At 44.9% G+C, this 27,586-nt stretch overlaps 1 long non-coding RNA gene across 1 annotated transcript in view; it reads right to left on the bottom strand.

Moving 5' to 3' along the window:
• Nucleotides 1-2,125: 2,125 nt before the first annotated feature.
• The window catches only part of LOC138515990 (uncharacterized), a 36,182-nt gene continuing 10,721 nt past the window's right edge, over nt 2,126-27,586 (bottom strand). The window contains exon 2 of the long non-coding RNA XR_011282196.1: nt 2,126-3,113. This is a non-coding gene — a long non-coding RNA (uncharacterized lncRNA). The remainder of the gene's footprint in view (nt 3,114-27,586) is intronic.

The raw sequence follows: 27,586 nt of genomic DNA, 5'->3' as shown, positions 1-27,586 counted from the left end.
TGGGGGGTGCGGGTCTGTATGGGTGCATGGTGTATGCTTGAGAGTGTGTGTGCTGAGTTGGGGGGTGGGGAGTTCGGGTGTGCATGAATGTTTGTTTTTGTATGTTTGTGTTGTGTATGTTGAGTTGCATGTATGGGTGCATGCTTCAGAGTTTGTGTGCTGAGTTGGGGGTTTTGGGTCTCTATGGGTGCATGTTTGAGAGTGTGTGTGCTGAGTTGGAGGGTGGGGGGTTCGGGTCTGTATGGGTGCATGTTTGAGAGTGTGCTGATTTGGGGAGTTCGGGTCTGTATGGGTGCATGCTTGAGTGTGTTTGGGGCATAGCGTTTGGTTGGGGGTTAGGGGGCCATGGGGCATAGTGTTTGGTTGGGGGTGAGGGGGCCATGGGGCATAGTGTTTGGTTGGGGTGAGGGACAGGGGGCATAGTGTTTGGTTGGGGGTGGGAGCATGAGGCATAGTGTTTGGTTGGGGGTGAGAGGGCCATGGGGCATAGTGTTTGGTTGGGGGTGAGGGGGCCATGGGGCATAGTGTTTGGTTGGGGGTGAGGGACAGGGGGCATAGTGTTTGCTTGGGGGTGAGGGCGCAGGGGGCATAGTGTTTGGTTGGGGGTGGGAGCCATGGGGCATAGTGTTTGGTGGGGGTTGAGGGGGCCATGGGGCATAGTGTTTGGTTGGGGGTGAGGGCGCCATGGGGCATAGTGTTTGGTTGGGGGTGAAGGACAGGGGGCATAGTGTTTGCTTGAGGCGTGGGGGCCATGGGGCATAGTGTTTGGTTGGGGGTGGGAGCCATGGGGCATAGTGTTTGGTTGGGGGTGAGAGGGCCATGGGGCATAGTGTTTGGTTGGGGGTGAGGGACAGGGGGCATAGTGTTTGCTTGGGGGGTGAGGGACAGGGGGCATAGTGTTTTAGTTGGGGGTGGGAGCCATGGGGCATAGTGTTTGGTGGGGGTTGCGGGGGCTATGGGGTATAGTGTTTGGTTGGGGGTGAGGGGGCCATGGGGCATAGTGTTTGGTTGGGGGTGAAGGACAGGGGGCATAGTGTTTGGTTGGGGTGAAGGGGCCATGGGGCATAGTGTTTGGTTGGGGGTGAGGGACAGGGGGCATAGTATTTGCTTGAGGCGTGGGGTGTCATGGGGCATAGTGTTTGGTGGGGGGTGAGGGACAGGGGGCATAGTGTTTGGTTGGGGTGAGGGACAGGGGGCATAGTGTTTGCTTGAGGCGTGGGGGCCATGGGGCATAGTGTTTGGTTGGGGGTGAGGGGGCCATGGGGCATAGTGTTTGGTTGGGGGTGAGGGACAGGGGGCATAGTGTTTGCTTGGGGGTGAGGGACAGGGGCATAGTGTTTGGTTGGGGGTGGGAGCCATGGGGCATGGTGTTTGGTTGGGGGTGAGGGGGCCATGGGGCATAGTGTTTGGTTGGGGGTGAGGGGGCCACGCGGCATAGTGTTTGGTTGGGGGTGGGAGCCATGGGGCATAGTGTTGCGCTCCAAGAGTGAACTCGATAATAAAGCTAAAAGAAGCACAGTTAGGAGATGTACATCCTTTGCTTTTTTGAGGAAACCTGACTCAACGAAGGCCATACTCCTCTTGGGCAACCCAAACAGCAATCTATAGCAGTCCAAAATAACGGAATGTCCAATCAAGGGTCAATAAAATATATATAATTTAATTAAACAGACGATATACATTAACTAAATCCAAATAAATGATAACAATGGAAAATGTGTAGTACAAAATGTAAGTTTAAAATGCAATAGAAATCGTTACCCCTCAAAAACATATTCTTTTTCCATGTGTTTAATGCAAATTGGGGGTTGAAAAAGCCTCCTGACATGTCCCGCCTACCGCCCAGCCCACTTTTACTTTTCGGCCCACTATAGCCTTCTTGTAAGGTACTTTCGGCCCTCTGTCAAAATCAGTTGTGCACCCCTGTTGTAGGGGGATCAATTCTCAAACGGGAGGGTGGAAAGCAGTATAGATGCAGAGCACAGAGAGTTGATTACCCCTCTCTACACAGACCTGAGAGTTAGAGATGGTGGTGGTGGTCACACAATACTTAACATTCACATAACACGCTGTTCACTCGGTAATAAGACCAAAATTAAGTAACAGGGGATAACATAAACTGATGTTTGGCAAAAATGGAGCTTATTTAATATTGATTTGTACACACGTTAAAAGAACAGTGCTTAAAGAAGGACTGAACGGATTAATGCATTAATACATACATAGCAGAAACTAAAACATAGAATCAAGGGGGTGTAAGTCACTCAGTGAAACAATACTTGTTGCAAAATTAATGCATCTACTGTCGTTAGTATTCTTATAGGAGATATTGAGTCGACATGTTTCGGCCATATACTAAATTAGACATTATCTGATTGAATCACTTAAACCCCCTTGATTCTATGTTTTAGTTTCTATTTTGTATGTATTAATGCATTCATCCATGTACATGGTACATGTGTGCTGTGCTTCTATTGCTTCCCAATCACATTTTCACTCTTAGGACTCACAACAGCACCATACACATCATCACTGTACTGTGTCAACAATTCTTGCATCTACCTTTTACAGGGCCAACATAGGTCCAGAGTGGTCACTAGCATCCTCATCATCACCTGAAAGCAGTGATGGTGAGGAACAGCTGTCCTTGAACCTTTGTTCACTTTCACCACTATTACCACCTTCTTCTGAACAACTGCCTTGTCTGCAACCACTGCTAGACCTTTCTGCTTCTTTTCCAATGCATGCTCCTTCTACTGTGACTGTCCCTCACCGCTGAAGAGTGTCTTCAGCACGGTAGTGCCAATCTCCTTCTTCTTTTCCATGATTCAAAATGGACGATTCCATGATTCAAAATGGATGATAGCCTGGGAGCGGTGCTTCCTTGTTTACTACTGGTTCCGGTACTAGTGAAAGCACCAGGTACAGCAGAAAGTAGCTGTTTGGGGTTTATGAAGAATTGGGATGGTTAAATCACAGAATAAGCCACACTGCTGGTTTTCATGAAGATCCTGGGCACTTTCTTGCTTGCTAGAGCTTGCTTCTTTGGGGGCATTTTGGTGACAGTTAGGTGTCTCAGGAAGTGGAATCACTTGATTGATTGGTTGGTCTACCTACATGGAAGAGAAACAAAATATTTAATCGTGCATGCACTATATGCATGCATTTGTATGAATTTGCAGTATCTAAGGTTAGGTAGAAAGCATTTGAAAATTATGATGCTTGTTTTATTCTTATTGTAATTACATTTGTTTATCCATGAATTGCATTATATATGCATGTGAAGCAGGCTGAGCTGCAGGACCTGGATGGAATAAGGGTCGCGTGAAAGCTAAAACAGACAAATGATTTATTGTGCTAATTTTGTGAAAGTGTGTGCACACTGTGCACTGGTTTCAATTTCACATAGATTGTCAGTCTCACGATTTCTTTTCTACTTTCTCACTTTTGAAGTAAACGTCATTTTATAATGTTGTGCCATTTTGCCCTGTTAGTGTTATCCTGTCTTGTGATTCCTTACTTCACTGGCCCCAGTCCACAAATATTCCCCTTAAATTTAGAAAAATAAGTAAATTGTGAAAAATACCAGTGACAATAAAATTAATATTGATCAGAAATAAGCTGAATAGCAAAGTGGAGCTATTCAAGAAAATACCACTGCAACAAAAATGCAATATTGATTAGATATTAAAAAAAAAAGATAACCAAGGTATTTAGAACTATTTAAAAAAAACAGTAATAACGTTAAAATAAAATATTAGTAATACAAAATAAATGTGACCATTTTCACAATTATGTTTTGAAAATAAAACAGTATCAAATGAATAATTAAAACTACATGAAAAGCACACTATCAACTTTTTTACATTTCATTGACAATCTAATTACAAAAAATCACTGCAAAGTGTAAAATGCATTATGTGTCCAGTTTTGCACATTTTTTGAAAATTGCACAATTGAATTAATAAGTAAATGCTTTAAATGTTTTCTTTGATATACTTTCAACACATACCAAATGTTTTATTATAGGTTTCATTATTTTGCACTTGCTAAGGATTTTTAAATGTTTTTTTAATTTTTTTTATTTTTTATTTTATTTTGCATTTGTAAAGCGCTCACACAGCCCGCGGGCATCGAGGCACTGTTACAGGAATTGTTGGTTTTTTCAGTTGCGTAATTGTTTTTTTGTTGTTTTAGTTGCGTATTTATAACGCGCTAAAACACCCAGAGGTTTTTAAGTGCGGACCCGGGGATCGAACCTGTGTTGCTTCGTGTCGTCTTGCTTCCAAGGCGCGCACGTTGCCGTTAAGCTATCCTCCCGGGACAGAAAATTGCAACTTTAATTTTGGAGCCCCTTGGGCATCCCCATCCTCCCCAATTAGAAAACAAAGAGCCTATCACAGCACTGGTTAGCCTGCCAGCACACTGGACAAAAAAATGGCTAAACCAACAAAATGGCTTCCAGCTCCAGCAGTTCCAATTCTGAATTCACCATCTGCCCCTTCTCTCTGCGCCCACCACCCCCACACACACACAGCCCAGTCTAGCATTGCTCCACTCTCTCCTCGGTTGTGTTTAACCCTGCGCTTCAACAAGCAAATTATACATTGCAAAAGAAAATATCAAATTAAGCCAGTGCTATTGTGGCCGCAGCCTCCTCTACCCCTACCACCAGATCCATCACAAATTAGTTAACTTACATGTCATTAGTAATCATTTGCATGGGTTGATGGTGAAGGTAGAGGGCTCTGCGGTGTTTGCAGATGGTGAAATGTTGGGTGGTGTAGCAAGTGCTTTGTCAATGCTGGTAGGGCCAGACTCGCTTTCCCCCAAAGTGGGGTGATCCTCCTACTCCCTGATGTCCTCTTATTGAGGTTTGCCATGGTCCCCTGTAAATTAGAGTACACATTTTGCAGAAAGTTACATGTGAGACATAATACAAGCAATTCATTTCCGACAGTGATATCAGAGTCGCATCAGAGTCGCATCTCTCAACACAGTCACTCCCATAGTGACTTTGGTAGGAGTAATTGTGATCCACAGGAATGGTGATAAGAGTCTAGTTTTGCTAAACATTACTGGATTGGGACACTAAGGTGGTGTCCCTTATGTTATTTATGTATTTATTTATTTCATTTGTAAAGCGCACAAACAACCCAGAGGCATTGAGGCGCTGTTGCAGTTACAAGTCAAGAAACAAACATTGTCATACAAATGTGATTTTTTAGTTACGCAAAAGCAGGGGTGGCATAGGTGCAGTTACAGCTGTAGCACAATTAGATAATTGGGAGGTATTATCATACATGTTAGAGGTACAATGTGGTGGTGATGGAGAATGGTGTTTGACAGGTAGGCGCAGTGCGCAGGTGAGGTTGTGGGTTAGGAGAAGAGCTGAGTTTTGAGAGCTTTACGAAAGATCCAGTAGGATTTCCCGGCCCTCACGGAGGGGGGAGGTCATTCCAAAGGTTGGCAGCACGGAAAGGGAAGCTTGAGCCTCTGGCGTTGCATCTCTTTACTTTGGGCACGACTAGTCGATTAGTGTAGGGGTTCCTTGTGGGTCTTGAGGAGGGAGCTTTGGTGATTCTTTGGGTGAGGTATGGGGTGCTGTCTCGGAGAGGCACTTGTTTGTAATGGAGAGTGTTTTAAAGGTGATGTACTCCTGGATGGGGAGCCAGGGTGTTTCTCTTCTCGCTTTAGAGATGTGTTCCCTTATGGGGATATGGAGGTCTGCTCTCAAAGCATTGTTTTGTATGACTTGTAGTTTCTGGATATTTCCAAAGGAGGTGCCTGTGAATAAGACATTGCAGTAGTCGATCTTGGAGCCAATGATGACACAGGCAATCGTAAGGCAGTTAATTTTAGTGAGGAAGGATCCGGCTGTTTTGAGGACTTTCATGGCGTAGGCTGCTGAAGAGGCAATGGTGCTTACTTGTCTAGACATAGTAAGTGAAGCATCAAGGTTACTCCTACTGTCTTTAAAAAGGTTGAGACGGAAATTAGCCAGTTGTCAATCTTGAAGGCTGTGTATTGATTATTGTGAGACTTAAGAGCAGTTGGTGGGCCGACAATTAAGATTTCAGTCTTGTCACTGTTGAAACAGAGATGATTAGCTGCCATCCATGCCTGTGTTTTAGAGTAGATGTTGTTTAGGGTGGCAGCACCATCTGTGAAGTTGCCTGAGAGTGGGATCAGGATTTGAGTATCATTGGCACAGTTGGTGTAAGCTATAGCAAGGGATGTTGAAAAGTGTGCTGGTAAAGATGTTGTAAAGGGTTGGGGCAATGCAAGACCCTTGAGGTAGACCACGGGTGATGGGAGAGGGCGAGGCATTTGCAAACTCTGAGAAGACCATCATAACCCTCCCTTCCAAGAAGTTAGCAATCCAAGCAGTGGCAGGTGGGGAGAAATTAGCGTGAGTGGTGAGGTGGTGGCAGAGGATTTGTTGGTTAACCAATTTGAAAGCCCCAGGTTGTTCTAGGAGGAGGAGCAGAGCAGAGTTTCCTTAATCCCTGATCTCGTCTAACTGATTCTTTAGGTCGAGAAGGGCGGATTCAGTGCTGTTCCCTGGGCGGAAGCCGCATTGACACATCCCTAGGATTTTGTTGTCCTTCAGGAACTGCTGAATTTGCAGGTAGGCTGCGTGGTCTAGTATTTTCAGTAGGAAGGGGGCAGTGGTAATTAGCCTATAGTTAGATCAAATGGCTGGATCTAGTGAGATTTTTCATAGGAGTGGGAGGACCCAAGCTTATTTGAGACTAGCTGGAACTGTGCTTTTAGCGAAAGATGCGTTTATAATGGTTGTGATGATGGGGCTAAAGCAAAAAGAGATTAAGTGGGCACCACTTGGAAGAATCCGCTTGAATTCAATAGTACAAATGTAGAAAAAAGTAAGAATAATAATAGTTGGACTTTTTAGAAAAGTATACAGGAGCTGGCTGTGATGAGTCTGGAGACACCCTGACTCGAAAAACATGTGTAGCAGGAGACCAGGTAAAAAAAACCTAGCCACGCAGCCGCTCTCCGTTAGACCCAACATGGGTTGTGCAATTATAAAGTTCTTCGGAACTGTAGTTGTTCAGTGTTTAAATGAGGTATTCAAAATTCATTAAGCACCTTTTCAAAAGAAATGAGACTTCGTTGTTTTACAACAATGATTGTTTATCGAAAAGAATCTCAAGGAACAGTCACTAATAAATTCTTAGTGAGGAAGCGGCTGACACATCTTTTGTGTAGAACAGACTTAACGTGCCAATGCATTTCGGAGAATCCTCTCCTTCATCAGGGATAGTCTATAGTATTGCAAATCAATTAAATGCATAACAACAACACATTTTATGACACTTCAACATAATAAATGGTAAAGCAATTAAAAAATGGTGACATACCGGTCGTGGAAAGTTTCAGAAATGAGTGGATTTCCAGAAAAAAATGCCAAAATGTAAAGGACAATTGTATGCATGATGTTGAAATAGGAAGAAGACTCTGTATCTTTTACCTGTAGGGTGTGAACAGCCTTATTCTAAAATGGTGCAGAGTTGTGTCCATACATAAAACGGTATGCAGTGTTCGTAATGAGCGCCCGATGGGAAACAGGGCAAGAGGATCGTGCCGCTCTGGAAAGTGAATATGGGATTCAAGATCAATGTCATGAATCAGAGGTTCAAGACTAGTAATAGAAAATACAATGCAATCGTACCTGGAGATTCACGGATTGTCTCTGCCTCAGCTCCTGGGCAGACGCGTAATCATAGCCAGGGACTGCCGTGTCTAACCGTTGCTTAGGCAACGGTACTCTTAAAAGCCACGTGACCGCATCGCGTCCAGGAAGTGGCACGATGCGGAGGTTCAAACAAAATGCTGCTAATGTGGTCATCGGATGGAATTTAACCAAAGCAATCATTTGTATGATTTACTACTGTTGTACCAAATATTGTAGTGGGACTGTAAATAAAAAGGAAAATTGGGCATAAACATAGAAATGGAAGAAATACTCAACACAGAAATAATGATGCTCATTTGAAAAGACCGTACAAGAAAACAGTGCATTGCTCACATAAATATGCTAATAGGGAACGGAACCCCATCTGGAAATACATCATGTAATATGGATGTGCACCATTGTCATGGGCAGTGCCGCCAGTGGGTGGCACCTTGGGTCCCAGACTTTGGGTCCGGGATCTACCGCAATGGTGCTGATGCTTTAAAAAAACACCTCTAAAGAAGAGTGAAACAAGAATGGGCGCCCAGACAAAGGGTCTGGGAGCAACGTGATGATATGTAAAATCACCTCTGTGGAGAGATGAAACAAAGGGAAGAATAAAGTGGGGAATTGAAGTTGTTGCAAATAATGTACATTAAGGAAGCCAACTGAAAGTCATGAATGTGAATAGGTCCACATGGTATCATAAGGTGATGGAATACAGATTCGATCAAAACAGTGGTTATAACAGGAAACACATCAACTTTCAAATGTAGCAATGATAATTGATCTCCTCATTGAGACCATTTGGAGCCAGGCTACTAAGTTTATCAATCCAATAAGTTTCTCTCCTGTTGAGCCGTAAGCTCAAATCTTCTTGTGGATTGTTTTTAGACAGAGCTTCTAGGATCAGAAACCTGATTTGTGTCAAGTTGTGGCTCTTTTCAACCCAATGGCGGGCTACTGCAGAGTTAGGGTCTGCATTTTTGAATGCAGGAGCGGTGTTCGTTCCAACAGGTTTTGGCTGTTCTAGTGGATTGACCCACATAATATTTCCCACATGGGCATTTGATACCATATATAATGTTGGCACTATCGCAAGTGCCAAAAGTTTTCAGCAAAATCTTCTTGCCTGTACGTGGATGGTATATGATGTTGCCTTTGATTACCAAATTGCAATTAGTACAGTGGAGACAAGGGAATGTTCCGGTTCGCTGTGTGATCGGTTCTTTTGTCGGCGGTCTTGTACGCACTAATTCATCCCATAGGTTCCTACTTCTCTGGTAAGCGAACACCGGAAGTTCATCAAACAAATTTCGTACCCTTATGTCGTTCTTGAAGATACTCCAATGGTTTTTGATGGTGTTTTTGATCTAATTGCTCTGAACAGAGAATTTGGAGACATATACAGGCGATTTCAGTTATCTCTTGTTATTTTTAGTGTTGGACAGTAAAGTATTTCGGTCCAGAGTATCCACTCTTTGGGATGCTGAATCCAATTCTTCTTTCATGTAGCCATGTGCCAGGAATTTCTCTTTCATCTCAAATTGTTGTGCCAAACAGTCTTCAGGATCGCTGACAATCTTTTGACACATAATAATTGGCTGTAGGGAAGGTTCTTGAGTAAGCTAGGTTGATGAAAGCTCAAACATTGTAGTAGGTTGTTACAATCGGTAGTTTTGCGAAAAAGGGTGGTACTATAACCGGTTGTTTTCTTCTCTATTTTGACATCGAGGTAAGTGATCATATTGTGTGATATTTCTCTGGTGAATTGAATACGCCTGTCAATGTTGTTCAGGTACTCAAAGAAGACATTAAATGCATTATATTTGTAGAGTTTGGATATTTTGATGAACTAATTTTTCAGAGAGTCAGTTGGGTCCTTTAGCCAGGTTAGCTGGGCCTGTCGTTTCTGAGTGTGCAGTTCCAAAAGGTCGAGGGTGAACCATGAGTTTGAATGTCTGACTGTTTTGGATTTGTGAGGAGCTACGGGGGCTATGGTGTTCACTGCATTAGAAAGGATGGAGTGGAAGGTAACCACTAATGAGTTGGGGTTGGATTTGAATGGGGCCTGGAGGCCTGGGGTGTTGAGCAGGATGTTGTCTCTGGTGAGCTTCCGCGAGCTTTGTGTTACAGCTGGGGGTAGGGGTTGGGTGTGGTTTGGGTTTAGAGGGCTGTGGGATAGAGAAGTGGACGATGTGGTGGTCTGACCAGGGGCATGGTATGTTGGTGCTGGTGGAGACATCACAATTGTGGTCAGCAATCCCGTCTAGAGTGTGTCCTTTACTGTGGGTGGGATTGGTAATGCGCTGACAAAAACCTAGGGTGTCAGAGAGTGAGGTTGCTTGTGGGCCGTTTTGGTCATGAAGGCCTAGATTAAAGTCTCCTGACAAGATTATTTTAGAGGAAGCTTTGAGATTATCCTGGAGAATGTGAAGTAGGTTTGACGCGAAATTCCGAGCGGGTCCAGGTGGCCGGTAGATGAGACGGTAGTGCAAATGGGTGATGGTGACAATTTAAGTGCAAGAAGGTCGGTGGTCCCATCAATGGATGTGTTGCACTGCCTGAAGGGAAGGGATTCTCTGGCCATCAGGGAAATGCCACCTCCTTTAGCGGAGGGTCTGTCATTCTGTATGATAGTGTACCCGGGGGATAACTAGGGATAGGGCTGGGCTGCATGCCTCATGAAGCCAAGTCTCAGAGTTGGCTAATGCATCGAGGTTGTGTTTGATGATCAGGTCCTTAATGTCCAATGCATGGGCTGGGAATGAGCGAGCGGTGATGAAGGTGCAGGTCAGGTGAGGCTGGATGGGTGTGGTGGTGGGGAGTGGCCCTGGGGGTGATTCCAGAGTGGTAGTGGTTTGGCGGGGCGGTGGGGGGCAGGTCGCTGGTCTCATGGCAGATGTTTTCTAGGCAGGCTCTTACGAAGTCCGTCTGCCTCCTTTTTAGTATTGGGTGCAAGATTATGGTTAATGTGGATTTGTGGGAGGTGGGATTAAGCGGTCATGAGGAAGCATGGCATTGAGTGGATGTGCTTGGGGGTGGCCCTCGGGGAGTAAGTGGGGGTGAGATGACGGTGTGATGAGTTCTTAATAGGACTTATCAGGATTCTTGAACCCAAGTTGAGAGCGGGGCCTGGACAGCTGGGGGTTAATTGCGCAGGACAATGATTGTCATAATCGGTGTTGAGGGAGGTGTCTGGCATTGTGCTTGCCCTCATCTGCAAGGGGCTTAGTGCTTGGTGAGAGGGAGCAGTTTGAGGGCATTCTGTGGTGGAACTCGTGCGCAATCGAAGTGTACAGTTCCTTGTTGTCATTTTCTGTGGAACTGTCATAGAGGGATAGCTGGCGAACGGGAGAGTAGTCTCAGGTTCCTAAACACTGAGTTGCTGGCTGTTGAGGTCAAAAGATCACGCTTCATGCTAGGGAGGGTTTTCGTGGGATATAAGAAGTGGCTGTTGGAGAGAGTACAAGCAAGGAGGGACTGCTTCTGCGGTATGCAGTCTTGCCCTTTCACTGCGCGCCATGCGCGGCTTACCTTCCCGAGTGAGTGTTCTTCATAGGGAAGTGTGGTTGTTTTCGTTGTGGCAGTGAGGTTCTGAAGCATCTTGTGCACATGCGCATGGGACGAGGATTGTGGGGAGACTGTCCTCTGACCAATACTTGGCCAAACTTGAGGATAACATTGCTCCCTCAGGTGCATGTCCCCTTTTGGTGCTGACGTCAATGCCATCACCATCTTCCTTTTGGATGTCATGGTCATGGCCCTTGCCCCTCTGGCACATGCAAGCATAACACTGTTGTCTGTCCAAGTGCGCCTGTTGTATCTTTGGAGTGGGTTGGTTCAATTTCCTACCTTGCTTCCCATGATAACACAGAGACCCTCATACATGCATATCTTTCAGTGGTTATTCTAGTAGTTGATTTCACATGATAGTGACAGCATTAGTTAAGTGCATATTAGTATCAGCAGATAGTATGCAGTAAGACTTCAAATGTTAAATGGCAGGTATAACCCGAGACATTCTCAGTACATACATTTAGGGTTTCCTGCTTCAGGGGTTTATTATTTTTTTTTACTTCCAGGGGTTTTTCCAGTGTTTTCAAAATATTTCAGGATCTGTATTTTCCCGTTTGCCCCCTTCAAAAAATCACAGATAACTGTTTTTTCCAGGTTAAGCACCCAAATGTTCTTTTATTGTTTCATTGCATGCGTAAGTAGGGCAATGTGTCTCAGAGCAAGATGTTATGAACACTTTCCGGAGAATAAAGATGAATGTGTTAATCCAGTAATGTCCAACATTTCTACAAGTCCAATTTATTGTAGTAAATCATGTCATACTTTTTCAGGGACTCTTTGCCCATCCTTTCTCTTTCTTTTCTTCCCATGAAGACTCTGATTTGTGAAAAAGACCTTTCAACATGGTAGAGACTTCTAATTTTAGCAGATAGGGCATAGTGTGATAAACGGATTTGCCCGGGAGCACTCACTTTGGTAGAGATAAGGATTATTTAGACTGTCAACAGAAATTAACTCCAAGCAGATAATAAATGTTTATCAAGTGCTTCTCCATACAAAATGAGAAGGGAGTCTCATTAATGTACCCCCCGAGGCCTGATTGGAGGGGGTGAGCAGGCCAAAACTGTTTGCTGGGTGTGAGAATATCAGGGGATCCTATAGCAGAATGTTTCAAAGGGAACTCATCAGGTTAGGCGATTGTTGTTGAGATGTTATATGTTTTTGCCTTCCTGTACATTAGATGGCTTTTTCCCTATCCCTGCTGCAACAAGTGCTGTAAAATGTGTTGTTTTGATAGGGGTTGAGCTCAGCTCTCTCACTTAACTCTGTGTGGGAACTTTTGTCCCCATGGCAAAAAGCAAAGGCTGCCTCCCATGAGTATACGCACAGTAAGTGAACATACCTTAAAGTGAAATATACAAATGTAGTCCCATTGACCTTCCCCTTAGAAGAAAGTGTGCAAGACAAAAGAGAATTTGACTTTGAAAAAAGGAGGGAAGACCAGAAAAATAACACGAGAGAGGAAACTTTCCAATAAATATGCTGGTTAAGTATACAAGTGCTCACCTTTTAAACCCAGCAATCTGTAGTGAAATATTCCCATGAAAACAAAATCCCAATACGAGACCAGTGTTTATTTTCTTGTGGGTAAGCGCCTGCACTGGGAACATGATAACCTGAGTAGGATAAAATTGTGGTAGCCAAACAAATTTACCAACCACAAGAAAAACCATAGGTGTTGCGTTCGACATCTGAAAAAATGTTACGCTGTCAACCCACATGTGTCCTTACTTGTGGCCTGAAAAGCAGACACAATCAGGGAAAAATAACTGCACCAGTCTTCAGGATTGCAACCTCTCTTGCCACATCCTGGGCACATATTCATGACTAACTTGCCCTCTCATCATTTCCCCTCCTCACCCCCATATCTGGCTTTCAATAATACTCTGCCTTATAAAGATAACTTGAAAAGTACACATATCATAGTAAGATAAATCCTTACAGAACTTTGTTAGGGAAAAAGTGCAACATTGTGGCATTGTTCTCCCCATCTTGACTGGGAGACTACAAATACCAGAATGCAATTCAGCAATACGCCAACAATGGCCTTTGGGTTTTGAAAGGCTTATAACAAAATGTAATGTGTGAAAGGGTTACCTGTTTGTGCTTGACAAATGCAGGGTTCATCTATGATGTCATGAAAATATTACATTCTACCAAAAATAAACACTTTTTGGTACTAATTATGAACATCTGACAATAATGTAGTTGGTTTAAAACGGTTCTGTGTGATATTGGCATGGTGGACGGCTTAGATTTAGTCAACTGTTGCTTTCTGAGTGCTTTCAGAATGAAATGCCTATTTTCATTTCTTCACACGGAAAGCTTGTCCAAAACAATGGTCCCCTAAATGAGTCATCATTTATAAATCGCTCCTAATTTAAAATCTCTAAGAGGCTGGCAGCTTCTGATGGGCCACTGGGTGTGGGTGCTCTAGAGAGCCGCAGGAGGTTGGGAGGTGACCGTGACATTGTGGCCTCACGCGAGCCTCCTACATGGAAGCCTCACACAGCTTTCTCTTTAAAGCTGACAGGTAGCTCACGCTTTTCAGCTCTCCTCCAGACAGATACACATACACGGGGGGTCTGTGGCCACAAACAGAGACACTGAAAAATCCATGTTAAATACATGGTCATGGGCTATTTGGAGGAATTTCAGCCAATTTTATGACTGGAATCAGCAACCACAAAAATGGCTCAAATTTGTCGACAATTCTTCAAAATAGCTCTTACCACATACGAATACAAAAAAAAGGTTTTACAAACAAAATGATGTAACATTGAATGTGCAATGTTTTTGAAAAAAGAGGGGACAGGAGGGGAATCAATGGGAGAAAGCAACCAAGGATACATGGAGGGAAGAAGGGCCCTTTTCATATTGTCTGCCGAGCCCCCTCTACAGCCACCCCTTCACCCCAAACTTCCTTCCATCCCTACTCACACTAAGGCACCACTGGGATAGGAGGAACAGTGTTTTTTAGTTTAACCCTACGAGGCACTTTTTCATCCGGGGGTGGGGGTGTTTTACCAGTGTTTATCGGATTTCACTGAAAACAATATTTTCAACAGTGCCACTGGGCCAAAACATGGCACTAACGTTTACTTGTTTGCCCCTCCCTGTGTGTCCTAAGGTATGGTAGCTGATGACTGATGGTCAATATTTCCCTTCCCTGTTGCCTTCCCTCCTTAGCTCTTGCAGAGGCCATTGTGTCCAGATGGGTCAATGGGACAGTTAGTCATTTTCATGGCGAGTCATCGACGCCTAACAGGTGTGGAGGTAGAGGAGGGGGGCGGGGTCCCTTTGCAGCAGTCTTAGTGTACAACAGCATGTAAGAAGGGTATGTATTGGAGAGGTATGCACTGTTGTGAGTTTGTGATCAACACATCCTGGCATTGTATGTAACTGGTGTCTACCAGCTGTGCATGCACTCACACCCAGTAACTATTTAAGCTTCTGGCATCATGACACATTACAGCACTCCTGAGGACCACACATGTTTCTTGTATGCAGCCGTTGATCCACACAGTGCATGTGTATTCTGGACTCTACACTATAGTGATGATGGTGGAAAACACGCAGTCAGTCTCCCAGGTCATGTCACAATACCTGATGATTATGTGTCAGTGGGAAGATTGTACTCCTTGCTGGCGTTTTAATCTTAGTTAAGTTAACTTAATCTCCATATAATTCCATTAATATAACATGAAACACTACTAATGCCAGAATGCAACCCGGAGGATATGTTTCGTCCTAGGAATGGGATATGGTGTCCCCAATGACATGGAGTCATTCTGTGACAATTTGCACAAGACACTTTGCACAACATGCATTGCCCCATTTGCGCAGTGGCACGCAGGAAATGGCTCTGGTAGATGTTGGCACGTGTTAGTAGATAAGGTTTGTAATGCATGTTATGTGAGTTGGTTTTTGTGTAGCGCCTACTGCCATTGATGTGGCTTCAAAGCGCTGTAGGGGTGGAAGGCCCTTCGTAAGACCATAGTCTATGCAAACATGGAATAAAAGAGTATTACATTGCATGCATATAGTAATTAGGCTTAGATGACTATTCCATTACTAGAGGAGATGACTAGTTTAAAACATTATAGAAATCATGCAGAGCATTGTGTTTGGGCGCTGAGATGACTGCTATATCAGTGACTATGTGACAATCGTGCACCATTTATGCACAAATGAATGGTGTTTCCGATCGTAGGAATGCCAATACACATTATTCATCGTCATACATGTGTTTTGGGAATTCATCTTCAACTCTAATCTCAACTCATCCAACTTCTTTAGGACGACCATTTCGAAAACTGTCAGGGCATGCTCCTCGCAGAGACGCAGCCCCAGGGGTGGTGGTAGGAAGCCACCTGCTGTATAGTGCCTTCATACACTGTGCTTTCATTGGCTTTAACAAACGCTGCTTTAGGTGCTGCTGGCGCTTTCTGACATTATAATGATTTGTTATTTAAATAGCGCCTTAAGCCAAAGCGCTTTACAGAGAACATATTTACATACATTTATCATACCAACTGAAGTTGATACTCATTTATTGAGCTTCGAAGGATGAAAGGCTGAGTTGGCCTTGTCGGGATCCGAATCTGCGACCTGCAGATCAAACATAGATCACAGCAGCGAGCGCTCAACCCGCTGAGCTATCTTATCCAGGCTGCATGGGGTGGTCACCACAGCGTTCACACTGGCCCAGTTAGCTTGCCTGAAAATGGAGCACTGATGTTTTGCGGTCTTGACGAGTTGCGACCCTTGAAGCATTGCGCCTCCTTCATGATGTCTCCTACAAGAACCTTGAGCTTGTCTTCTGAGAATGTGGACTTGTGTGTCTTGGACAAGATGCTGGTGGTTGATTGATGGTATGGGGGTGATAATGGAGGTGAGCTGCCCTTGTAGCAAGCAGGCCAACAGACTTTGTGGCAGGAGCTAGGAGTTGAATGGCTGAAGGTGATGTGGCAGGAAAAAGGAGAGGGAGGAGGTCCATGTAGGGAATGAAGGGGAGGCTGATAGCACGAGGAGCCAAATGGTGCCTCCTGGACCAGGGTTTGGCACAACAATCAGCAGGGCTTGGGGGCCATAACAATTATGGGTGAGGAGGATTGGGAATAAATGAAAAGAAAAGAAACGCTGCACGATGCAAAATAGAAAATAAATATGCTGCAGCAGTGGTGCACACTGGGAAACAAAATGAGGCACTGGCTTTGCCTGGTCCTATTGGGGGAGTTTGCTGGGTCTTGGCGCACTTTCATGGGCTTAGGGGAACAGTTGAGGCTGAAGTGCATCGAGGGTGTCTTTCCTGTGTGTTTTGAGAACATGACGGTGTCCCTGGGTGTCAGAAAAGGCAGAATTGTAATGACATGCCAACAGTCGTATCAAGCAGCTTTTTAGCACAAAAAAGAGACTGTGTTGGATACTTGTGAGACAGCGTTTTCATGCAGTCCTCCTTCTGAAAAAAGCATCACACATAGAATGACAAAAATCAGGCTGCAACACCACCCAATAATGCAGGTTGGTAAAATGTCTGATTTTTCCTCCCTGCATATATTCACAATAAATATCTCGGTTAACCTATGCTTATGACACCATTATTTTGGACTCTACTCCCCTAGGTTTGCAACGTTCCATGTCTGAATTGGAAAGGTACTCCGAGGAAAATGGCTTGGTTGTTAATCTCAGGAAGCCTAAAATGATGGTCTTCTAAAATAATAGACAAAAGAAAAGAACATTTGGATGGAGGATTAACAACCAAGACATTGAGGTCATGCAGAGTTACGTATACCTGGCCATCCCTTTCTTTTGCTTGGATAATGGTGAAAAGATGGGGTGGTCAGTGGCTACCAAGATCATAAAGAAATTCAGTGCTATTAGAAATTATATAAAGGATAAAGGAGGTTATTCAACCTAAGGGCTTTTGAAGATATAACACTATCAATGTAACAGGGATTCTGTATGGCCTGGAAATCTGGAAAGACAAGGACACTTTGCGACTTACTGCCCTTGAGGTGTACTCCAGTAGCAACCATACGAAGTGAATTAGTTCTCACCGCACTCAGCACTTTAAAAAAGATAAATACTCACTAAGCAGGAGTCCTAGACCTTTCATGCCTTCCGGTTATACTTGAGGCGTTACCTCATCTTGCAAGGAGACAAGGCAGGTGGTGGTGGGGGATGCTTGCCCTTTCAGGCTGCGGTCTTCTCCACGTGTGAGTGAGATTTCTAGGAGGCATGTGGAGACCAACATCACACCCCTGCATCCGAGGATGTCTAGTGCTCGGTACCATTCTACCAACTGAAGCAAGAGATGTCCAGGATGCCTGCCATCACTTAGGAGAGATGCTTAATTTTGAAATTATTCAGAAATTCCGCAACAAGGCGCATCGGGGAGGTGAGAGCCTTGTTGTGGCTTGCACATGGTACTCTTCTATCAGATGTGGTGTTGTGGCTCATGGCATCCACTCCCTTCCATTGTGTTTGTGGTTGGTGTCTTCCATGCAGGCAAGATCTAGGCGTATGGTGGCGGTGCTGAAGTGGGTAGGTTAGACTATTCCAGGAGGCCTTGTGGTTCACCTAACTTTTGTCTTCTATTCAGATTCAGGCCTGTAAGTTTCCAAGCCGACAAAGAGGGGCCGTACTTCTTTCTCAACAACTACTTTCTGTGCAGTGGGAAGATTCATCACAACTCTTCTGATCCTCTCGCTTGCTCCATTCTCCTACGGGTGCTGCTGGTATCCCTTTCACTTGGTCCACACTTCTCTGACCACCAAAGTTAGATTATGAAGGCTTTTATCAACTCGGGGTTGCGCTGGAGCTCTACCCCCATGAAGGTATCCACCCCATGGCCACTACTAATGTCTCTGAGTGCAATAGAGAGGTGGAACAGTGGCTTGGGGAAAGGGATGCCCAGATCTTCGTGTGAAGAACAACCTCAGAGCTTTGGGGCAGCTTGAACCCATCTGGTCATGACACTCAACAAGCTAGAATCAGAAAATGAACCAAATTCAGGGTCTGGCCGGGGCCGTGTGCACTTTAAATGCTGGGGTTCAGTCTCTGACAAGTAAGAATGGCCATTTGATGCTACTCTGTCAGTTCACTGATCTATAGGCTCAGAGCCCACTGATAGCTACATTTAGACCTTTGGGGGTCTTTGGGGGTCTGCCTGAGAAATGAGAGTGAGAGGTTTCCTATTGACCTTATTACATCTCTGAGCTTCCAATTGATTATGTTAGGCTCCTGGCTTTGAAGATATAATTCTTCTATCCATATAAATGTGTTGAGCTTAGCAATTTATTGGGACAGTTTTCTCACTGGTACTCATAGCCTAGAGTGCAAGTTGTTGGAGAGAATTTATGTTTCCAGTATCCCATATCAGTACTCTCTTCCTGGATGTCTTGCAGAAGTAAAGTTTCACCACCTCACAATGAATTTGATTGTGCCATTAAATGAACACCAGAGTTGATAGTAACGTTTGGTCACTTGTAGGCTTCCTGGGTGAGTAAAAAGCTGGTGGCAATCTTGAGTAGATCCCCCAAACTTGAATAATTGGTTTGTTCCACCTCAACCTTCTGCAGGGACATCATTGAGTTTGTGTCCAAATAAACCTTTGAACTGCAACCCTAATTCCTTAGAGCGCTGGGCCTATCAGGAGTGACATGATTTGCCTTTCATAAGTGCTATCCTGGATTCTGTGCGCAGAGCTGTAGCCTTTAGGAAATTGGACCCCCATGATATTAACCAAGTGTTGCATATAGGAACTGATGATGTGTGGAACAATGTTTAGAAAAAAAAAGGTTCTATTAAGTGAATTAGTTTGTTACAAACTTTTTCATTATTCTATATTCCTTTCAGAGTTATCACTTTATATCAGATGAAGTCAAATTTAAGCTTTACAAATAAAACAACTGAGGAAAAACAGAACATCTGTAACATCTACAAGGGGATGTTCTACCAGATCATAACCTCATTGCCACATTTTTGTAGTGGAAATTTCAGTCCAGAACTGTAGTACTGCAAACATTAGAGTATTTTCTTCTCCAAGAATAAGTGTGGGCCACCTTTCCTCTGAAGTTAGCGGAATGGCAGTCCCAGGTAGAAAGTCACGGTATTTGCCTCTTACATCTGACAATGTGGCAGAGCACCTTTCCATCACTATGAGCAGCGTGCCATGCTCTTGGGGTTGTGCCATGCAACAGCGATATTTTGTAATTTTGTGCCTAGATGATATATTCTACTTCTCAGTTCCAAAATAGAACTCGTGTTTTGGAGGTTCTAGCAGATTACATGCTAATAAGGTTTTTGCATAGCCTGACACATATCAGTTTCAGAAAGACTTTTGGGGATATTTGAGATCCTCGCTGCACTGTTGGGGTGGCCTCTAAGCGCTCCCAAGCCTCTCTTCTGTCTCTGGGCTGTAACAGACCTATCTGCTCTCCAAGTCGCTCTGCTCCTTCCTCTCCCCATCCTCCTGCAAGTGCCTTCATTCCTATATCCTTTCTGCCAGAATATGGAAACTGAGCCCCTTTGATATTTTGATACTGCCTGAGTCAGGTACCAGCTCCCTGACTGGCCAGACTGTGTAAGTGTTTTAGTGTTCAAGCCCTACTGCGGGATTCGAAGGTGGGGAGTGTTTGTCGTGGGTGCTTCCCTGCTTGAATGAAGGGGAGGTTCTGTTAGTGAATGAGGTGGTTGCAGGGATGCGTCTCTTCCTGTGTCTAACTGGTTCCTGTGATGTCTGGCCTCTTGTCCCAGGAGAGCAAGGAAGGGGGTCCCATGAAAGTGATTCGTTTTCTCTTCCAGGTGAGGGAGTTCCACTGATGCGATTCTCCTGTGCCATGACTGGGTCTGGAGGATCCTGGCTGGGTCAGGGGACCTCTTGGCTCTTGAAGCAAATAACAAGGAAGATTGTTCCATTTCAATTCCTAATTTTCTTTTACCCTCTATCTTCCAGCCTTCGCTAACCCACATGATCTGACCCTGGGAAGGGGAAGGAGTGCTCTGGGATGGGGTCATACACTGACTAGGTCACAACCGTTCAGGTGAGAGGGATTTTCAAATTCACAAACATACCTTTACATCTATTCCAGTTTTGAGACATGCAGATACTGTAAACCTTTTTGGAGAGGGTTATCGCGTTTAGAGCTATAAACTTGGGTGTCAGACACGTGCAGGAGAGAGATTGAGTACAACATTCTGTTTTCTACACATTCTCTATTTTAACTCCCTTTGAGAGACATTATTATGCGGTCATGGTGTGTGAGATACTGAGTGTGAGATATTTCATGTTTGGTGTCTGATTCCCCTTTGAAATTCATATTGATCAGAGGAATTTGCAGGTTTTGTGACAAGTCTACTCTCGCAATAGTCATCAAATGCATTATTTTTTTTTGTGAGCCTAATACTTCTTTACTATAACCTATATCCCATCAGTCCAGTTAGATACAAGCTGATGCTTTGACAAGGGAGAAGAACCCTGAGTTAAATCATGGGAATTGTCCCCCTTCAACTATTTTGGACTTAGAGCAGGATGAAGGAGGTTTTGTCTGGGCGTGTGTCGAAAGTTCAATTGATTAAGAAGGATGGTCTGCTGCTTTTGAATAACTGTTTGCTTTCAGCTAACAGCCTCAGGGAGAGGTTGAGTTGTGCCATAATACGGCTCCAGCTGGACAGACTGGTAGGAAGGCTATATTAGGGTTAGTGCAGTGACCAGTTTAGTTTCCTTTGGTATCTGCTGATGACTACCGGTATGTGCATTGCTTTTTGATCAGCACTCAGAACACGTCTTCCCATTAGTGGCTAGCAGGTGTGTTAATGCTGTTGTAAATGGAGCAGGGTCTTGGTGTAATATTGTTGCTGACTTTAATGCTCCCTGTGAGGCTAAAAAACTCATGGTCATCTTCGACTCCACACTCTCCATCTCTCCTCACATCTCTGACGTCTCTAAGAAGTCACACTACCAGCTGCACCTCCACAGAGGTATTCTTCCTTTCTTCTCCTTCCCCCAGAAGTTCACTGTCTTTAGAGCTCTGGTTGTCTCTAGGCTGGACTATTGCAACAGTCTCTTTTTAAATCTGCCTGCTTCTACTCTCCGCCCGTTGCAACTCATCCAGAACAGGACTGCGAACCTTGTCCTTGGCCTCAAGACCAGGGATCATATCTCTCCAGGACTGCAATCTCTGCACTGGCTCCCAGTGGCTGAGAGGATTAAGTTAAAAACCCTCTCCATTGTCCATAAGGCCTTCTGGGGCCTGGGGCCTCAATACCTCCAACTCTCTCTTCCTAAATATCATCCTGTTCGAGCTCTTCACTCATCTGCCTCCAACTCCCTTAGGGTCAGTCGCTTCTCCAAGCAACGAGTTGGCGGTAGATCTTTTTCTTCAGCTGGGGCCTCCCTCTGGAACAGCCTCCCTGCCTCCCTGAAACTTGAGGAGAATCATCTCCTGTTCAGGAAGCACCTCAAAACCTTTCTCTTTGTTTCTGCTTTTTCTCCTCCTCTCCCCTACTGACCTCCTGGCTGAAACTGAAACTGTGCTGGTTACTTGGCCACCCTCTGATGTCGGGCCCAGGTCCCCAACCACCCGCCAGTCACACACACCTGCACTGCCTTCCTGGCAACCCCCGCACTTGGGACTGTTTTCTGTATCCCTACAGTTCCACTACCAGCACTTGATACCTGATGTCTGCACTTATCCTTGCACTTGCCACCTGCTGGCCGCACTTTACTTATTGTAAATGATTCTATTTTCCCATGTACTCCACTTTCCCCCTTACCCCATGCCATGCACTTGCGCAATCTGAATGACACCTGGCCTAGTATGATCGTTGTCTGTCTCCCCTCTGTTCCCCTTCCCTTGCCTCATTGCGCTTTGAAACACTTGTGTAGAGGCGCGTTATAAATGCCATATCGTATTGTATCATATCAAGGTTGTTGGTGCCCTAACCAGGGCTGTCTGGTGATAATGGTTAGTTGATACCCTTTCTCACATGGCTCTTTTGACCCCGCCAAACACCTTATCTGCTGCTGTAAACACATTTTTTGCTTGAGATATTTTATCTTCGTGGTTTAAGATGGAAGGGCTTTTACGATTACGTTTACAGTATTGCTCAACATTTTGGGGTGCAGTGTGTAAAGGGCTGGTTGTCGTGTCTGCTCTGTATTCTGGTTACTATCCACAAAAGTATGGTCAGCTGAGAGGTTGAATCAGACATTTAAGCCATTTTAGTATTGTCCTGTAAATGTCATTCAGTCTAATTGAAATGTTTTTACAACAGCAGAGTTTGCATTTAAAAATGGTGTACATTGTTCTACACTGGGGTCTCCTTATTTTTGTTTTTATGATATATGCCTGCATGATAGTTCACATGTCATTCCTCCCTAGCAGATTGTGCATTCTTAGAATTTTTTTGGGGGGGGAGCTGCAGACATTTAGGAGAAGGCTGTGGAGAAAATGAATAATCTGGGGAGCCATGAAAATATTTTTCTCATGTCTCTAGAGGTCTGACTGTTCCTGCTTATACTGTTTGTGATCACGACTGGTTGCCACACAGTTTTTGCCTGCTTTTTACCAGTTATACTTGCAAACCGATTTATGCACTTTCCTTTGCTGGATCAGGTTATCATCCCTGTTCCTTTTTATCTGCGCTTGCATAATGTTTGTAATATCTATCCAATATTTCACTTTTCGCAAGTACATCCTTTTCAATGGGATCCTTTTTAGTTTGGGCTCATGAAGGCCAAAATGAATACGGAGAATGTGTAGAGATGGGAGTTGCCCTATCGGAGGCAGATATAGATCCTGTTTGTTGTTTGGCTGCCCTGCATTGTGCCTCAGCTAGCAGCCATTTTAGAGTCAGACAGTTGATATTATTGGTATTGGTGTGGGATTTTTTTAGGATTACGCATTGGGCATGCACTCTATCTGGCTCCATCACCAAACAAAGCTGATGATGGTCGACCTTGGGCAATCATTGCCCACCATAGTTGGACATTGCTGACCATGGTTTACCATTCCTGACCATCACCACACAGGCCACCTCCCTAGTCTCTCTGCAGTTTCTTTTATCAAAGCCAAAACCAAGGGTTTTGACCTGCTTATTGGTATTCTTTTACACGCCCCTTCTGTGAATGTGCATGGCAATGAGAAAGCGAAGTGAGATGGGAACAGTCTAAACCCTGTTAGGCGCAGGCTAAGCAAACACTGGACATGCCCCATGTGTCTGGCCTATATAATGCAAAAAAGGGATAAATACATGAAAACTAAATGAATTCTATCTATCAGTGTCATTAAGATGCATAACATGTGAAGTGCATTCTAGCCATTAAGATGGCTCAGTGAGTTTTGACTGCAGCTCAAAACGTCTAGCATCTATGTCACTATGTGCAACCCCCAGTCATAGGCTCGAATCTGACTCTGCTCTTCAGTCCTCCAAGGGATGATAAATTGGTTACCATTAAAGTGGGTGGAAATAGCCCATACCATTGCAGAGCTTAGAAGCGGAACGAGTCTGCATGATGTGCTAAGGTGAAAGTAACATTATTATATCCATCAGTCAATGGAACAGTTGATGGAGTCTTCTGGTTGCCAGATGTTACAAAGGTCGCTCTGTGCAGAATTGTAATTGAACAAGGGTGTAGAAACCCTGGTCTTTTTTATATTTATTAAATAAATAACATGATGCGGGGAATTTCATCGCTGGAAGGGTAATCTGCTGATCAGATTCCCCTTTCAAAAGCTCCATGTCAAAAGCATTGTGTGTACCTGCTGCCTTCTGCATCAGTATCCTGATCTGCCGCACCTGCTCTACCAGTGGCACAGAACATGTTCAGAGGACACATATGCCCATTTGACAGCTGCAGTGACAGCCAAGTCTCTGCAGTTAAGGGTCAGCATTTATGGTATGCACCCCTGTACCAAAACCACAAAATTCTGAGTTTACTGTCCAGTTGGCAAATACATCTTTAGATTTAAGACATACCTGAGTTCTAGTATGGTGGATGGCATTTCTCACAATTATTACAGCCACAAGAATGTAATATCACACTTGTGTCAGCCCTGTGAACACTGCTTAGCTGCAAAATGATTATTTGTATTCTTCCCAAAACAGGCTGCCCTTGCTACTGCTAGTGGGACTGTAGCCTTGGGGCTGCCCCTATTTGTTCCTTTGTGAAGACAGGTAACACCCTCCCCAGAGAGACAGCTACTCCACATGAAGCTATCCTGGGAACAGGAATAAAAGGGAGCACCAATTCACAACAGGTCAAGACTCAAACCAGAGTGTTGCATATCTAAAGTCCTTTGATGCCTTTGAAAGGGTAGGGGGTGGGGTTAGTGTAGACAGAGGAGCTCCTTATAGCTAGAGGAAGTTTCCAATATCTTGTTTCTCTCTGCCTCTATCTTTCCATCCTGTCCCCTCCGCTTCCTTTAGCACAAAGCACTTTGGGTGTGATGTTATAAGGCAACAACCACTTGTTCTAAGAATAGCGATTGGACCCCTAAAGCAGGCTAGCTTTAGTCCAGTTGCTTGTGGGCTTTTGCCTTTAAAAGAAAGGAGTCTCCCACCACTTCTTTGATTCACTTTTGGACATATACTTAAATAAGAAGAGCTGACCACTCCAAAGTCCTCTACCAGTGAGGTGAAGGGTCAAGCTCTGTCCCCTAACCATCCACAGGTACCATTGGTGGTGAGCTGCTGCTGGGACAAGACTTCCCCCGCTGCCAGCCACAGTGGTTTTCAGGACCTCACTGTGTTGTGGGACACCTGCACTTGTGGCCCAGCCTCCCCGTGTGCGGGAGCACCAGAATAAGAACTACAACTTATCCTTGAGTCCCTGGATTGGGACTCACAGCAACCGAGAGTCAAGGCATACATGATCCTGGTATTTTCACCACTAAATCAATTTGAACCATGATTCGAGCTCGTTTGTTTCCATTAAACCAAAAGGACCCTTGCGAGCTACCTTTGCCCCTCACCAGCTCTTCAAACCGCCAAACTGCATGTTCGAACCTGTTCACCATCATACCACGCTAGCCGAACGTATTATTGCTCCGGCTCGAACCTGAAGATCTTCAGTGCACCCTCTGCCTTCAAACTGCCTCTTTGGCCTGTCATCATCTTCATTGCCAAACCTCATCGACAGACGAGCAGAATCTGGACAATCCTTTGAACTACGACCTCTGCACCGGTTCCACTCGACACGAACTGCGCATCCAGTCACCAGCCTCTTCGCCATCAAACCGACTCTTGATCTGACCCTGCTGGCTCCCATGATCTGCACTTCTTCAAGCATCACCTTCAAATCGCACAAGCTCCTGTTTGACCTCTGCTCAACATCCTCTCCCCATCCAGAACAACGTAGCTGTTATACCCAAATCGCTGAACTGCACATTTGAACCTGTTAGCCACCTCACCACGCTAGCTGAGAATGTTGTTACCTCGACTTGAACTACAAGCTCTCTATGTCATCTTACGCCTTCAAAACCCCACCCGCCCAGCCAACATCTTCTCTGCCGATCTCCATCGCTAGTCAAATCGACCCTGTGTATCATCGAACCCTGACCCTTGTAAGCCATATAAAACCGCTTGAACCGGACTGAGCATCCAGACTCCAGCCTCTTCATCGTCAAATCAGCCCCGCTAACACTTCATTGAACCGATCCAGTAAGAACCGTGCATCCAGTCACCCGCATCTACGCAGCTGAACCAACTGTCGCACTGACCCTGGTGGCCCTCATGATCCGCACTTCTTCAAGCATCCTCTTCGAAATGCAGTGAACTCCTGTTCAACCCCTGTTCAACACTGTTCCCTATTTAGAACAATGCGACCGCTGCGCTCAAACCTCATTCAACCAAACACACAGCACCAAAAAGCCTGGTTTGAAAATTTGGAGCTGCCAAGAACCGCAGAAGGTATTCCTGGCTGCTAACTGCCACCTTGTCCACCTTTGGACCCTAGAGATTGGTTAGGCTACCTTTTATCAAACATTGTGGTGTTTACTTGCCTTACACCCCTGATTCTGTACATGTTCTTTCCTCATGGGTGGGTTTTGCGTAGTGTTTTTCTATTTTGTTATTTTTGCAAATGGTGTATATCATTAAAGTATATCTATTTTTTTAAAGAACCTTGATTGGATATTCACTTTATTCTGGACTGTTGGACGATTGCTGTTTGGTTTGCTACTGAAGCACATTCACACCACTCTTGAAAGTATAGCCTTCCCTCAGCCCACATTACCACAGAAGGTGAAGGGGGACTGTGCCTGTTTCAGTTTTATGATTGGGATCACTCTTGGTTTGTAGCGGTTTGAGGGTATGTAGGCGCTTTAGTTGCTACTCACTCTTATGCTCCTGTAGGGCAGAAGTCATTTCCTCACACCCAAGAAGGTCATCCCTTTTGTACCTGCTGATCTCTGTGGCTTGGTGGTTTCCACCTTTGTCCTGGGGAACCTGGACTACTGCAATGAAACCCTTTTGGCTCATCTCAAAACTCTTCTCTGCCGTCTGCAGGTTGTGCAGAATGAGGCTGCGATGATGGGATTGCCGAAATATGCTAGAACCTCAAAGGTACTCCAGAAGATACACATCTCCTGGATCCAATTTAAAATCCTGGATCCAATTTAAAATCCTTTGGCTGGTTCATCAGGCTTTTCATGGCATGGGAGCTGGCTTTTTACACCAGAAGATCAAACATTAGTGTCCTAGGAATCTTCGCTGGGCTGGCCAGGGTTCCTCGGTTTCGTAAATCTACAGTTGGGGTGAGAGCTTTTTCAGTGGCGGCCCGACTTTTATGGAATTGCCTCCCCACACCCCTTGCGGAAAATTGAGGACCATCTCCACTTCCGAAAGGCCCTTAAAACCTTGTTCAATCAATCAACAGTGGGGATTTCCTTTCCTTCTCCTCTCGGCCTGTGTGCCGGCTGTCGAGCCTCTGTGTGATCAGGGGCCCTCTGTTTAGCGCCAAGATGACCTCTCTGTAGCTAGATATTTGGTATGCCAGACCTAAACAGGCCTTGAGAAACCCAAGTGATTTGGCTTCAGTAGAGTAAACAGATTTTCGGTGTCCATGTACCCAGGTAGGACGAGGAGCATTTCGCTGCTGACCAGCAGCACACTCTGCTGTTTCACTGCTGCATCCAACATGCCCCACTCCTGCTAGCATAGCGCTGCAGACAAGACTGTAGATATACATCTCTGACCCTCAAAATGTTCAGAGGTGGACCAGCCCCCGCAGGGGGCGCTAGAGGGACAGCCTTCATAGCGGCTGTCCCCTCTGGCCGCCACCTTCCGGGGGGTGGCCAACCT

This window comes from Ambystoma mexicanum, chromosome 6q (genome assembly GCF_040938575.1).
Source record: "Ambystoma mexicanum isolate Mex_15411 chromosome 6q, UKY_AmexF1_1, whole genome shotgun sequence".
In the NCBI taxonomy this organism is placed as follows: Eukaryota; Metazoa; Chordata; class Amphibia; order Caudata; family Ambystomatidae; genus Ambystoma; species Ambystoma mexicanum.
The sequence above is the reverse complement of the archived record's forward strand: the minus strand, read 5'-3'. Positions and strand labels throughout refer to the sequence as shown.